At 36.3% G+C, this 14,661-nt stretch overlaps 1 protein-coding gene and 1 pseudogene across 1 annotated transcript in view; both read left to right on the forward strand.

Moving 5' to 3' along the window:
* The window catches only part of EPHA3 (EPH receptor A3), a 357,317-nt gene that overhangs the window by 88,325 nt on the left and 254,331 nt on the right, over nucleotides 1-14,661 (forward strand). The window lies entirely within an intron of this gene.
* On the forward strand, nucleotides 11,693-12,698 carry LOC103228528 (uncharacterized; annotated as a pseudogene).

The following is a 14,661-nucleotide window of genomic DNA, read 5'->3' on the forward strand; positions in this document are numbered from 1 at the left end:
TTATATTACAAACCATCTACATGGTCATTTACCACTCTTCTGATTTTCTGCTATTCTCTTTATAGCACCCAGAGTGATTCGAGTCTTCTGCTCAGATCCCAGGATTGGGCTAAACTCTTCAACCCTTCCCCTTCCTCCTCCTTCAAATCATTCTCTTTACCTCCCTCCTCTGAGGACATACAAGTTTCTGTCTACCTTGGGATTCTTTACTGCTGTTTCCTTTGCCTTGGATGCTGTTTCCTGATATATCCATATTCCTTTATTCATATAGTTCCCCATGAAGTCTTCTTCTGCCTTATGTCATCCTTTGAGGTTTTATTTAAATATCACATTTTCAGTGAAGACATCCTAGGTCATTCATTTTGAAATCTTCCCCTCCTCTCAACATACACAACTGTTCAAGTCATCACTTTCGCTGCTGTAATAGCACCTCATAGAGTCACTAGTGCATAACAGGTGTTTGATAAATATGTGTTGAGTTAGTCAATGAAAGATCAGCTTCATCTCTCGCTGCAGCTACCCAGTGATGTCCAAACTCAGTTGGAATTTTGGGGGTCTTATGCCTTTATCCATATCATTTCACTTACCTAGAATGTGTTCATCCTCCTTCTTCCTCTTCATCTATTTTCACTAGTCAAAATTCCACTTATGCTTAAATTTCTTCCCTAAATGCCACCTCCTGACTGTTATTTTATTCCTCTGTTTTTTGTATTGGGAGGGGCAACTTTCAATAGCATAAATCACATTCTCTACTTTTCTCTCATGTCCCACATCGAATCTATAATATCCCATGGCTCTACCACCCAAATGGTTTTGGAATCTGTTATTTTATTCCTATTTCCACTAATGAATGCTATCCTATCGAGATTCCATCCTATGTCACAAAAGTATTACGATAACCTCCAATCTCACTTCTTAGATTGTCACTCCTTGCTGTTTCTCTTCCACACAGCAGCCTGTGACCTTTTTATGACATGATTCAGATCATGTCACTCCTCTATTCAAATCCTTTACTAAATTTCCATGTGTCTAAGGATAAAATCCAAAGTCTCTTCTATGACCTAAAAGGACCTAAATGACCTTCTACTCAACTACCTCTTTGATGTAATGTTTAATGACATCTTGATCATAATGGTAGTGCCAAAAAAGGTTTTGTAGAATGTAAGGGCTTAATAAACATTTGTTTCACTTAGCAGGTAACAACTGTGTAAGCAGTTACTATCAATATTATTTATTAAGTCACTAAGAAATCCTGTTAGAAAGGTGCTATTATTATCTCCATTTTAAACATGAGATACCTGAGGCTTAACATATTGCCTGGTATGAAATAAAAACATAAAAAGAGTACTTATTTTTATTAAAGATGTGGAATATATCTCTTGACATGTTATGCAGATAGAAGGCAGATATATTTTAATTTTAAAAAAGACAATAGTAAAAAGAAGTGAAGTCAAATGTCTAATAAAATTGCAGAAATATAGAACATGGTAAAATGTGGAATACTATTGGCAAATATTTTATTCCAGTTTAGAAGGGCAAATTTATCTTAGATAAAAGATAGCAGACTCATTTCTAATAAAATTGTGACTGGGCACGGTGGCTCACGCTTGTTATCCCAGCACTTCAAGGCAGGTGGATTTCTTGAGGTCAGGGATTTGAGACTACTCTAGCCAACATGGTGAAACCCTCTTTCTACCAAAATCATAAAGATTAGCCTGGTGTAGTGGTATGTGCTTTAGTCCCATCTACTGGGGAGGCTGAGGGGGGAGAATCGCTTGAACCCAGGAGACAGAGGTTGCAGTGAGCCGAGATCATGCCACTGTACTCCAGCCTGGGTGACAGAGCAAGACCCTGTCTCAAAAAATAAAAATAAAAATAAAAATATGTGAAGCAGCCAAATATTCAGTTACCTTTTGTCAACTATATTTAGTGAATTTCAAAAGACTAAAACAAACTTATACTGGTCTGAATTGTTATAGTCTCAAATTCGAAGAAACAGAATTTCTAGCAAGCGAAAAGGAATAATAAATAGATAAACTTTGAATTTAAAATACATTTCTGTTATTTTATAAGGAAAACAAACTAGTGTATTCCGGTGACATTTTTGGCTAACTCAGCTTTGTCAGCATAATAATGATGAGTGTTTATTTGCTGCTTCCCAGGTGGCAAACACAGTTACAATCATTTTAAATGGACAATCTAATTTTGTTCTCAACATCTCTAGAACATGTTATTATTTTTCCCATTTTACAGATGTGTAAATTAAATCATACTCTATTGAATCTCTTAGTTATTAAGTAGTAGAGCTAGGTTTCAAACACAGGGTTTTTTATCTCTACAGGTTAGACCTTTAAATCTAGGCTCCCCGGGATACTCAATGGATAAAAGATTAAACGTGTTTCTATGAAGTATTGTTGCTACCCTTGTGAAGAGGACAGTAGAAGAGGTTTCTGTAGCTTTAAAATTGGTGATATAAAACAGCTTACATTTCAGAGAAGTGCTCTCAAAAATTACACTTATTTTGTTAAAAAGTAAATTTAGCTATCTGAAGATCTGTAAAACTTAGCATTTGTTCCATAGTGACAGGAGTTAATTTCATTTCCGTCACTGGGAGTGCTCCACAGGTATATTGTAAATTGCTATGAATTACTGTGACTGTGACCCATTATCATAGCAGGAAATTGCATGAATCTCACAACTGATATGAAATGTACTGCCGTCACTGTTATGCATTAATTTCTAAGTAGTTGGCCATTTGTAATAATTCTGTAAATGTCCATCTTAGCACAGTTTTCAGTCTAGACAAGTTAAGCCAATGTGCATGGAATTTTCCTCATTATCTTCAAGCAGTTATACTGAATTCTAAAATTACTTTTTTATTGGACAATTTCACCTTGAACATCTTTCCAAGAATTGGAAACGTGCTAGTCTCATTGTCCTACTCTCTAATACTTAAGGGAAATTTACTCTATAAAAAGTAAAGCCATTTGGCTATATATGATTAGAAAGACAGAGTGAGACAATCTCTGATGAATGTCAACAGTGTATTTTTTTCTTTCTAACTTGTATTGAATATATTAGTGATTCATTAGAGGATTTTTAAGTCATATTGACTCTCAGTTTACTGACGTAATTTTCAGATAATGGTATACTTCATCACTATAGTTTTAAAAAGAACATTTTTGCAATGTAAGTGTCCTTTACCTTATAAGTAAACACATTTCATCATTTAAAAACCAAACCTTTACAATGCAAATTATACTTTTCTTCTCTTTTGTTTGATATTGACATTCTTCCCCTCACAAGAAAGATGAATTCAAATAGCATACTTCATTGAAACTTCTTGACAATGGTGAAATATATGTGGCCTCTTTATGTTATATTTTATATTTCAGCATATCATATCTGTTTCAAGTCAATACTTCTGGCTAGAAATTCCCTTCTTTGGTAAATCTTTAAGTACTTTTAATAATTTTTGAATTTTTTTATTTCCACCCCACCACATCTCAGGTTTTCAGATTCTTTTCCTTCATCTTCCTAACTATTCACTCTCTATTTCAAAATCTGAATTGTAAATTAGTTTCTAGAAATTCATACCTTTTTTTTTTTCCTGGAAGTCTGTCACTGATCTTATAGTTACTCAGTTAGGGCTACTCTGACAGATAACTGTCTACATTACTGATTCTCTAACTCCAATGCCTCATGTAGCCAAAAGCACACTTCTGTCTATACTTTATAAATTATATAATTTTGACATTTGGCACATTGCATGCCATTTAATTTTAGTAAATTAAAATAGTGTGCCTACTTGGTTTTAGGCACAGGGCTAGATGCTTGGGAGGGGAAGAAGAACAAAACCAGAGACCATGGAGGGCAGCAAGACTAATGAATAGAGACATGAATGAGTATGTTGTATATAAAATAACAGTAGACATAACTGGTAGACATTATGTTCTATAAGAACAGCTATCCTGTCTATCTCTGTCATAACTGCATTATCAATATAGAGTCTGATACACAGTAGTTAGTCAATAAACAAAAATTGAATGTTCTTGAAAGGACATAAATGGAATCTAAATAGGACATTATTTCACAGATAAAAATTAAAGATATCAATTTATTTGTATATACGTACCTTGTCTTTTTTTGTTGTTGTTGTTGTTGATGCTGCATCTTTCAGTACAAAGAAGAATCATTCTAAAATATGTTTTGGTAATCAAAAATTCTAAGATAAGCTGAGTTACTATCTTCACATGTAGATACTCACTGTGTGCATTTGTAAGAAAAAAGAGCATCTCTTTATAATTTTTTTGGGAAATGTTCAGTATGTAAATTATTCAACAGACATCATCTTAAGAAGTCTTGCCTGGGTCTTTGTCATGGTCTTCTTAAAGCTGTCCTTTTTTTTGTTCTCTAGAGTACCAACTCCCAGTCCAGAGTTAACCATGCACCTCTCTTCAGTAGTTTCTCACTGTAGCAAATGAAGCAGAGACAAGTTGTATTACCCAAATTGTTCCTGGCCTTACATTGCTAAGTAAGCCTGGGCCTTGAATAAGGTACTTTTCAAAGATAAGGTATTGAATAAGGTATTCAAAGATATTGGGCTTTGAATAAAGTCCAATATCTTTCATTGTAACACTAATGAGAGAAAGAAAAGTAATTCACAGCCAGGGACACTGTGGAGTGTTCACATTGTCCCCATGTCTGCGTGAGTTTTCTCTGGGTACTCTGTTTTTCTCCCATATCCCAAAGATGTGCGCATTAGGTGAACTGGCATGTCTAAGTGTTCCCAGGCTGAGTGAGTATGTTGTGTGTAAGTGTGCCCTTCAATACGATAGCTTCCTGTCCAGGGCTGGCTCCTGCCTTGTGCCCTGAGCTGCTGAGATAGATTCCAGCCACTCCAACCTTAAACTGGAATAAGCAGGTATATTTGTCTGTTCTCACATTGCTATAAAAACACCACCTAAGACTGGGTAATTTATGAAGAAAAGAAGTTTAATTGGCTCATGGTTCTGCAGGCTGCACAGGAAGCTTGGTTGGGGAGACCCCAGGAAACTTACAATCATGGCAGAAGGCAAAAGGGAAGCAGCACATCCTACATGGCTGGAACAGGAGGAAGAAAGAGCGAAAAGGGAAGGGCTGCACACTTTCGAACAAGCAGATCTCATAGGAACTCACTCACTATCGTGAAAACAGAAGGGGAAAATCCACCCCATGGTCCAATCACCTCCCACCAGGTCCCTCCCTCAGCACTGGGGATTACAATTCAACATGAGATTTAGGTGGGGACACAGAGCCAAAGCGTATCAGCAGGTTAGAAAATGAATGAATGAATGAATACAAATTATTTTAAAATAAAAATTTGTCATGTGTTCAATAATCATACAAATACATGGCATCAAATGAGGCAGTAGCAAAGCACTCGGCGAGCCACCATATTTGCCATAGTTTTTGAACTACACAGTGGGAGGAGGTGCTCCTTAAAGTTTTCACTTTGCAAATGTTCATTCCTAGATGTAACACACTACCCGTCTGACCACCGTCTCACAGCTATTCACCAAAAATTGGGTTAATAATCATCCTGTTTTCATGAATCTTTCTTAAATGAATCTGTACCTTACATTTATTTCCATATTTAATATTAGAAGTGCTTTGAGTGTTTATTTAGAAATTTGGTGATGTTTTCGTAACCAGAAATATGCCATGGAAAGTTAACTCTTGTTTGTATCAATTAGCCCAGAGTAAAACTGGTTTTGTTATACATTGTTTCAAGTCATAGTTTCCAAGAATCTATAGAGGTTGTTAAGTGCGAACTTGAAGTACTTGTCCACATATCCACAGCCCACTGCCCTATATTCCAATCGTACTGGAACTCAGTTACTTAAACAGATTCTGTCCTCACATTTGCCAAGCCTGCTGACGTTTGTTCTCCCTCTCTGTGTCCTCCTTAATTTTCACTTACAGAAGTTCCAATAATCCTATCTTTTCATTTCGGTATCCTTTTCCAGGACCTTCCTTCACATGATAATCTGTTCTTTCTCAATAACTCCTTGCAGTACCTCAAATACAGAACATATTGTCATCTTCTGTATGTGTTATGCCTCCTCCACCAGCATCAATTTCTGATAAGAAAAATCACATTTTGTGCCCAAGTGTGGTGTCTCACACTTGTAATCCCAGCACGTTGGGAGGCCAAGGCAGGAGGATCACTTGAGGCCAGGGGTTAGAGACTAGCCTGGCCAACATGGCAAAACACCATCTCTATTGAAATATACAAAAAAAAAAAAAAAAAAGTATCTGGGCATGGCGGCGCATGCAGGTAATCCCAACTACTCTGGAGACTGAGGCAGGAGAATCACTTGAAACCAGGATGTGGAGGTTGCAGTGAGTTGAGATCACCCGGCTGCACTCCAGCCTGGATGACTGAGTGACACTCTGTCTCAAAAAAAAAAAAAAAATATATATATATATATATATATATGAAAAATTGCATTTTACTTATCTTTTAACTATAAACAGTTTCTGATTTAAGCTTTGCACATATAAATATTCAATATGTCCATGTAAAGTTGAATAAAACTGCAATTATAAGGGCGTTTTCAAAAATCACAAATCACCACAGAAATCACGGTGGAAAGCTATCAAACTGCAGCAAACTATAAAAATACTAGCATGTCTAAAATCGTCTTCATTCATACCATTAGGAATATGTGATTGAAAGTAATTTCCCCACACACTGTTTGCATGTTTTTGTAATACACGTGTTTTGTCAGGTGTACTACCACCAGATGTGAAATAGAACACTGTGAGGATTTACTTGGTTTGTTATAATAATCTTACCATTCCTTGTAGGAGGTAGAAGATGAGGTTATTCAGGTGAGCTTCTGTGTAAGGCGTGTCTCGGCCTTGGCAATCTGGAGTGAAAAACCAGATGGGATAAGGGCTGAACATAAGACCATGCTACAGAGACGGGAAGGAAGACACTTTAGAGGCAGTTTCATGGAAGCTGATATTGGAGCATCTTATCACTTCAGTTAAGGTAGAGCGCAGAAGTCAAAAGTCCAGTTGGCCAAGGGATATACAGCATTAGTTCTCAATGTTTGGGGTTAGAATGTTAGAATCACCTAGGCTGCTCTTTTTTTTTTTTTTTTTTTTTTTTCTTTTTTGATCCGGGAAGCAGTATTTTTAAAAAGCCTCCGGGTTCCCTGCTTAGCCGGAATTAAAAAACAAACAAACAAACAAAAAACCAATTACATAAAGGAATTAAACAAACTTAAAGGTACGGAACATTTGTCCAAAGGTGCAGTATCATTGCAACAGACCTGAGATCTCAGTACAGTAACCCTGAATTCCAGCTGGGAGGAAAATAAATCTCCGGCCGGGCGCGGTGGCTCACGCTTGTAATCCTAGCACTTTGGGAGGCCGAGGCGGGCAGATCACGAGGTTAGGAAATCGAGACCATCCTTGCAAACACGGGGAAACCAAGTCTCTATTAAAAATACAAAAAATTAGCCGGGCGTGGTGGTGGCGCCTGTAGTCCCAGCTCCTCGGGAGGCTGAGGCAGGAGAATGGCGGGAACCCGGGAGGCGGAGTTAGCAGTGAGCAGAGATCCAGCCACTGCACTCCAGCCTGGGCGGCAGAGCGAGACCCTCTTTCAACAAATAAATAAAATAAAATAAAAATATTTTTAAAAACTTAAAGCTCCTACAAGAGTGGAGCTGAGGCTACTTCAGGTCTTGCCTCAGTCTAACGGTATTAAGGAACTAGAGGACAGAGAAGAAAAACATAGACATCTATGAGCCCAACTGTGAGGTTGCTGGGTAAAGTGGAGACAGAGGGGACAACATACTCCAACTTTCTGGAGACATTGTGCCTTTAGTAACCTGTATCTTGTTAAAACCACAGAAAGTCCTGAGGCATGCCGAATATTGGTGAGAATTCTAAGCAGGGATCTTACATGATTCTGTTCCTAGTTCTTCTCACTCTCTAAAATACTTTGTTGGCTTTTCTCATGATAATTTCTGATTCTTTTACATTTGTCTTTGTTTCCCAGATCTTTTCAGTATACTTTGCCAAACTGATGTTGGCTTTTCTGTATTCCATTAGGCAATTATAATACCATTACCAAATTTCTGCTGAAAACTTAGGGGCTAAAGGTGGTTAAAGGAACTGAATAGTAGCCATTATTATTAAGATAACTGTCCACATCTTCCCACGCATGCCCTTTTCGGTCGTATATGTCTCTGGATCCTGTCCCACATCATGTTAATCATGGGGATTTTCCAACATCAAATCTCCGTCTTCTGTTTTCCTGACTCCTTGGCCACAAACATAATTCTCTGATTTGACACACCACACACACACACACACACACATACACATACCCTAAACAAACAAAAAATAATTCTATTCCTCATTTGTCTCAACTATTTGATATTACTCTGATCTTTTTATAATATACTTTTAGAAATATATATCTGTGTGTAAATGTGTGTGTGTGTGTACTTTTGAGACCAGAATGGGCTAAGGAAAACTACTTATGAATAAATGGAAATATAATGATTTTTGTAGATATATTTGTGCCTTATGCTTGACAGTGACGTCTTGCTGTAAGAGATTCTGCATGCATGCTTAAAATGCTGCTGCCTGGTAAATGCCCAAATACTTCGAGGTTGAAGACTGGATTTTGAAATGGTTATGAGTGTACAAGGGGAAATAAACATAAGAATAAAAAACATGAGTGGAGAAAGGAATAACATGAACCAACTTAATATCACTTAAAATTACTGAGTGCAAGATTAATCGTCATTAGCATTTTGTAAAGCACAGAAATAGGTGTTTCTTATAAACCATTGAAATGCAAAAGTAATATTGTAAATGTAACAATATTGCTGATGTCATTTTCCTTTTATCGTCATCCACAAATTTCTTAGAAACTGGTTTTAAGTCTTAAAAGGTAAATCATGACTCTCTTGCACTCTTAATATTTTCCAAATTATATTAGCCTGTGCACTAAATTTATTGCAGCTTATGCTTCTCTTAAAGGAAATGTAAACTTCCTCCTCACCTTACTGTCCCTTGTTAGCAAATAACTAAAAATGTTTTCCATGAAAGTAATTAATGGCAGCAATAAATATAAATTAATTACCATAATGATGATATACTAGCATAATAGTTATTATGTTAAATGCCAGTTAATTATTACAATATGTGTTTCCCTCAAAAATATATGTTTGATTCGGTGACAAGGAACTGTTCTATCTAGAAAATATAAACTAAGAGCCTCTTTAGTATCTTATACTACCTTTGACAATGGAGAGGTTTGGTGTGATTAGTTTCAGCATGGACTCTCCGGGGGAGAAAGTTTGGATGCATAGGTTTGTTATAGTTGAAATGATCTGGAAAAAGATGAAAATACAAGGAACCCGGTCTTGGTTTATGTGGTCTGATAATTAAAGCTTAGAGTCAAAACCTGGAAGCTAGGCTAAATATCAGAATTTTTTATTTTAATGAGTTAGAGCTTGAGAAACTATTTTGAGCTCCTCTTTAGTTTGTATCCTCTTTTGCTGAAGCTGTTACTAGTGGATACCAACCACAGAGATTTCTTGTAAGCATTAAGAAAATGAAGAGAAAGATGCTTTTCACCACCAAATTCTATGTTACCAATGCTATGTCTCCCTTTTTCTTTTTTCATCTCTGCCTTGAGACAATTACTATAGCAGGATAGAGTTTCTGACAATGTATAATGGTAATATATAATGAATATTATACATTAGTTCTTACAGTAGCAAAATGAATGAAGCATGGGCATTCTTTACATTTACAAAGCATGAGCATTATAACAACAGCTTTAATTCATGATTTTTTCTTCTTGCTGCTGCTATGAGAAAATATTCATTTAAGGATTTTATTTCTACTGTCTTTAGTCCTCAGCAAATGCTAGAGTTAGAGACTTGTTGTTTTCACAAGTGGTCTGAGATGGCACATCACCATCCCTTACAAGCAATTTGGCCTTCATTACCAATTAATGAAGTGGTAATTGCTCCTTGCAACCTTTTATGTGCAAAGGATGCTGGTGCTGTTTGCATTATCTTCTTGCAATGTATACTTCTGCTTTCAAGGACTTGTGGTATCTTGCCAAATGTTAAACTACACTGAGATCTCCATAATTAAAATCATATTTTACATCAAATTAGGAAAATCTCTACATAATATGTACTGTTTGATGTCGAGTAAAATGCTGTTCATTGCAGAATAAATTTGCAAATGATTCATCAAAGTAACGATTTCATTATTACTAAAAGGAGCTCAATTGGTTTACATTCAAATAATACTGTCATGATCAAACTTTCTATAAGATGGTTATGGAAAGTATTTGTTCTCTAGAGTTTTTGCTACATCTGTACTTTAACATGCCATTGTGGAACCAAGGTAATGATACTAGAGAAGACTCTATAAAACACTAACTTTTAACACCAGAAATTTTTGGAGCACCAAGTCTGTTGACTCCTTTTTTATATGAAACATATACCTTCATTTTGCTTTGAATATGATTGTATTATTATAGGCACCTCAATGTAAAACCCTAAGAACTGAAACTCTCATATACTCTTATCTTCTTATAAACTCGGTATATAACATATAACTAGAGTGGATGTGAGAAAATGGTATATTGGCAATTATTACAAATACAATGTGAATATTTTCTTTCCTTAAACTGCAATTAGAATGTATCTTGTATATTACTTCTGAGATCTTCTAAAATAGTCTCAACTTGTTTCGTTGTTAAATCTGAGATGTGACAATGAAACTAGGTCAATTTTGCCTCTAGCAAATGAGTCCCTATCTTGTATTTTAGATCCTGAATGATCAAGGCTTTTAAAATAAGTAGTGCTGTTTACTTGTTTGTTTATAAGTTAATAGGTGAGCTAGGAAGAAGGTTTTAAACTGATTGTCACACCAGTAAAGTTTACAAATTGTTTTTTATAATTTAAGAATTTAATATAAAAAAATTTCCCCTAATGAGGCTTGAAGTCCAAATAAATGTCATGTTTCTTTGCTTGTAATTACCAACAATGTAATAAATGAATATTTTATTTTATTTTGTGATTAGAAGGTATGAATTAAAATTTCTGTGTTTTTAAAGATGGCAACAATAAAAACTAGGGACTGCTCAAGGAGAAAGGGAGGGAGGCAGCAAGAGTTGAAAAAGTCACTGTTGGGTACTATGCTCACACCCTGGGTGAGGGGATCAATCGTACTCAAAACTCGACCTCATGCGATGGACCCATGTAACAAACCTGCACGTGGCCCACATTGGGAAGATATTCATACAGATAAATTTTAGGCAGTAACTTTTTTAATTCTGTTTTTTAAACAAACAAAGCAAAAAAATACAAGGAAATCATAACAAAGTGTCAACAGAAATAGAAAAAAGTGTTAATGCATTTTAAATGCTGTTGATTTAGTTAAAAATGTTTACTATCTATTGTTCCTGATGAAAATAATTAATTCCTTTATTGGAGAAAAATGTAGGAACACATAATGTGCTTCACAATGATTTTATTCATATATTTAGCTATAATATTTAAATATTTTCTCTAAGTAAAACGTTTTGTTTTATTCCCATTAATAACTCTCACATGTATTATAAGAAACATAAGCTACGGCAGGCCCGCTTCGGCCATCTCTCCATCCCGCTTTCCCTCGGCTTGCGACTGTGCGCTCAATCCAGCACCATGGGGAAGCGGGACAATCGGGTGGCCTATATGAACCCAATAGCAATGGCGAGAGCAAGGGGTCCAGTCCAGTCTTCAGGGCCAACAATCCAGGATTATCTGAATTGAACAAGGCCTACCTGGGAAGAAGTAAAAGAGCAACTAGAAAACAAAAAGAAAGGCTCCAAGGCTTTGGCTAAATTTGAAGAAAAAATGAATAAGAATTGGAAGAAAGAACTGGAAAAACACAGGGAGAAATTATTAAGTGGAAGTGAGAGCTCATCCAAAAGAAGACAGAGAAAGAAAAAAGAAAAGAAGAAATCTGATAGGCATTCATCTTCTTCTTCATCAAGTTCTGATTCTTCCAGCAGTTCTTCTGATTCTGAAGATGAGGATAAGAAACAAGGAAAATGGAGAAAGAAAAAGAAGAACCGTTCACATAAATCTTCTGAAAGCTCCATGTCAGAAACTGAATCAGAAGTAAGAATAGTTTAAAAAAGAAAAAGAAGTCAAAAGATGAACTGAGAAAGAAAAGTATATTAAAGGACTCAGCAAAAAGAGAAAGATGTATTCTGAAGATAAACCTTTATCATCTGAGTCCTTGTCACAATCAGAGTATATTGAGGAGGTGCGAGCAAAAAAGAAGAAAAGCAGTGAAGAATGAGAAAAAGCAACAGAAAAAACAAAAAAGAAAAAGAAGCATAAGAAACACAGTAAGAAGAAGAAAAAGAAGGCTGCTAGTTCAAGTCCTGACTCACCATAACACTAAGAAAAATCAGGATTCCCTTATAAAGAAAGTGCAATGTCTGAGGAAATTTCAACTGTGAAAACTACAACATATTTACGAAAATGCATGAATTTTCTTGTTTTTAGAATTATTCCTGGACTATTCAGTAGCCACTCAGATGCCACTGTGTGAAAGGGCCATAAATGTTGCCCGCTGCTTGAACATCTATTTTTTTTTTTTCTCCAGTGCTTGATAACTCTGGGAGATAATATACTGCCGTCATACTAGTGGTTAAGATATTTGGAAATAAAATTAATACTTTTGACTAGAAGTGTCTAAGGATAAACCAATAGAAATTGAATCTGGATACATCTTTAAGATGTAATCAGAAATGACCAGATGATTCTAGTTAAAATTTTTGAAAGAGGGATTACATTAATATTTCAAAACCCTTACTCTGTAGATAAGTGTATTTTAATTTTTTCCCCTCATAGACTTTTATTTACCTTGGGAAGGAGCTTTTAGGATTAGGGGAGTGGTTTGCTATCTCTTTAGCGAGCAGAATAGTGTGCCTTTGATCCTCACACATCCTATATTCTGGACGCAGTAGCCATGCTTCACGGGGAGGTCAGAGCTGGCTACCAGCAGTCTTGCCCTTTACTGAGCTTAGTATCATCCTTGGATGCTGCTATATGCTGCTTTGAGTGAACCAGAGAAACAGCCATTTGCAGCATGAGAAAGCCCCAGAAGCTCTGGGATTTACCTCCACTTCAGTAATCATGAATATTTTTTAGTATTAGAATGTGTTATGTCATTTGAATTAATTTTGATTACACTTTGGCTTGGGAGAGGAATTATTTTAAATAGACACTAGTACTTTTTGAACTTGATAGCTAAAGATTCTAAAATGCATGTTTTACACTAAGTTTTAATCAGTCAGGAAAATTTTATGTAACCAGTGATAGTTTATGTTTTATATGAATTTTGTTTAGGCTGTAATGTTTAGCTTTTGTTAACTCCTCAGTCTTGCTGTCTTAAGTTTATTACTGTGTTTAATGGCCTACTTGCCAAGATATTTAGCATGTAGAAAGCAGGGTTTTGATTTAAAAAAAAAAAAAGGCTTCATATTGAAGCTGAGACTTACAATAACAAGTTGAGTAGCAAGCCTGGAATGCTGTGTCTTATTGCCAGAATCTCAGTAAATATAATGTTTTAAAAGTTTGTTGTCTTTGTATATCAATAACAAATTATGACAAGTTAAAACAATAATAATACTAATAATATTTGTGCATATACCAAAAGGTGAAGTTTTTGTGCTCCATACTATAGTGAATATGAAGAGACCTGCCTAAAATTTAGCAAATGCCTATGAAACAAAATTAGACTAACTTTAGCATGTATCATGAATTAAATTTACAAATGAATAGGGGATTCAATAAGGGTTATATAATACAGAAATTTTCCTAAGATTGTCAGGGTTACGGAAGGCATAAGGCAGAAGAATGCACAGTTCCATGGGGTTTTACCGTAAGAAAGGTATATTCCGGGTGGGCGCAGTGGCTCATGCCTATAATCCCAGCACTTTGGGAGACCAGGGCAGGTAGATCACAAGGCCAGGAGTTCGAGACCAACCTGGTCAACATGGTGAAACCCAGTCTCTACTGAAAGTACCAAAATTAGCTGGGTGTGGTGGCAGTGGCCTGTAATCCCAGCTACTCAGGAGGCTGAGGCAGGAGAATCGCTTTAACCCAGGAGGCAGAGATTGCAGTGAGCTGAGATTGTGCCATTGCACTCTAGCCTGGGTGACAGGAGCATGACTCCATATCAAAACAGAAAGAAGGAAGGAAGGAAGGAAGGAAGGAAGGAAGGAAGGAAGGAAGGAAGGAAGAGAGAAAGAGAGAGAGAGAGAGAGAAAGAAAGGAGGGAGGGAGGAAGGGAGGGAGGAAGGAAGGAAAAAGAAAAGAAAAGAAAGAGGGAGAGAGGGAAGGGAGAGAGGGAGGGAGGAAAGGGAGAGAGGGAGGGAGGGAGAGAGGAAGGAAGGAAGGAAGGAAGGAAGGAAGGAAGGAAGGAAGGAAGGAAGGAAGGAAGGAAGGAAGGAAGGAGGGAAGAAAGGAAGGGAAGGAAGGAAGGAAAGGTATATTCCACAAATTCCACAAGAAAGAATAAAGGACAGAATATCCACCACATCTTTCATAAACAATAAAAGTGTTTACATTG

Source organism: Chlorocebus sabaeus, chromosome 22 (assembly GCF_047675955.1).
Source record: "Chlorocebus sabaeus isolate Y175 chromosome 22, mChlSab1.0.hap1, whole genome shotgun sequence".
NCBI lineage: Eukaryota > Metazoa > Chordata > Mammalia > Primates > Cercopithecidae > Chlorocebus > Chlorocebus sabaeus.